Source organism: Penaeus monodon, chromosome 15 (genome assembly GCF_015228065.2).
Source record: "Penaeus monodon isolate SGIC_2016 chromosome 15, NSTDA_Pmon_1, whole genome shotgun sequence".
In the NCBI taxonomy this organism is placed as follows: domain Eukaryota; kingdom Metazoa; phylum Arthropoda; class Malacostraca; order Decapoda; family Penaeidae; genus Penaeus; species Penaeus monodon.
Genome location: NC_051400.1, coordinates 15,755,107 through 15,756,642, shown reverse-complemented (window position 1 = coordinate 15,756,642; position 1,536 = coordinate 15,755,107). Strand labels below are relative to the sequence as shown.

The 1,536-nt window shown below is 35.0% G+C and overlaps 1 protein-coding gene across 1 annotated transcript in view; it reads left to right on the top strand.

Annotated features, from left to right (window-relative positions):
- LOC119581783 (exportin-4-like) overlaps positions 1-1,536 on the top strand; it is a 27,938-nt gene that overhangs the window by 450 nt on the left and 25,952 nt on the right. The gene's annotated exons all lie outside the window — the stretch shown is intronic.

Below are 1,536 nucleotides of genomic sequence, written 5' to 3'. Positions count from 1 at the left end.
GCGTCCCCTTCCCTCTCCCCCCGGAAATGTCAAGCTTTCCATGTCTCGTCAACTTCCATCGTGATTGACGTTCATCAGGAAGGAATATATCGGGTGGAAAGGTTTCTCCGGTGCGCCCTTGTGCTGGTGTCTTTGTGTTTCAGTGTGTAATTAAGAGTGAAAAAGGCTTGGGTGACAAGGTGCAGGCATTTCAGTGTGAAATTGCAGTGCTGTTTCAGGTGGCAAAAACAGTGATCCAAATTGTTTTGGTGAAGTGCTCCAGGATCCCTTGTTTACAGATAGAATATTGTTTAAGGTGATTTGTGCTTTTATTATATTTATTGGCATCATTTCATGCATAATGTTTATGAAGGTGGTATTATAAAACTATAAATTAAGTATTATTCCCAGAATATATTCCAACAAATACAATAAATGGTGTTGACATTACAAATAGTCTTTTCATTCTTTCTTGTATGAATAAAGTGACATGTATTAACATGAAAATAACATGGCCATGCTCAGAACTAATAAATCATACATTATTATATTAACCAAAGTCCAGTCCTTTACCAGAATTATATCATAGTCATAGATTGTGTTTTTCTATTTGACAAATAGGGATACCAACATTCTTACACGCAGTCCCGGGTCCACTTGATACTCCAACCTTAATTATATGTTACACAATTTAATTGGACTTTCACATTTCAAGAATATAACAATTCAAGTTTGTAAGAATTGCACTTAAGCATGAGAAGCCATCCTTTCTTATTTTACCGATGTTATTCCCCAACTGCTTTATGTAATGTGGCTTGTATATTATTCAAATGAATTTGACCCCCTTGGCCAGTTTGATCAACTGTATCTGGAAAGAAAGCCCCATTTCTCATTCCTTATACTGTTTCCTGATCTTGTGCAGTGAGACTGAAGTATTTTAGATTTTTATGTGTACCAACTGCTGTATACATTCTACTAGCCATATGTATTTTCAAGCATTTATCAGTGTTACTAGTGATCAGTGAAAGTGACAGTAAAAGTGATTATAGAATTAGAGATAAATTTCCACCAGAAGAATATAGAGGAACTACATGCAGTTGAAAACTCTTATCAATTCTCTGTGGCCTATGTGCCTTCAGTACTCCACCAAAGACCAATAAACCTCTACCATTTGCATTTGAATTAGATAGACCTGAGGTTGGTTCCTCTAGGAAGATGTGCAAGCTCTTATAATAATATGAGAAAGGTTTATTAAGCTCCGTAGGAATACCAAAAACACATAAACAACAGCGATCACTTTTGCTACTGCAGATTTATCAGTAAGTTTTATTAGGAATTTTAAAACTTGTTCTTTGCACAATACACCATAGAAGAGTGTGATCATCTTTCTTTGATGTTAGGACCTATTCTTGATTCATTAGATTTATACCTTTGAAATGTTTGTGATATGAGAAGGGTTGATCTTATTTATTTGTTAATATTCATCATATAACTAATGCATTTTTTAACCACAAGCCTCCGGGAAAAGTACATAAAAAAATGGAGAAAATGCTGTGC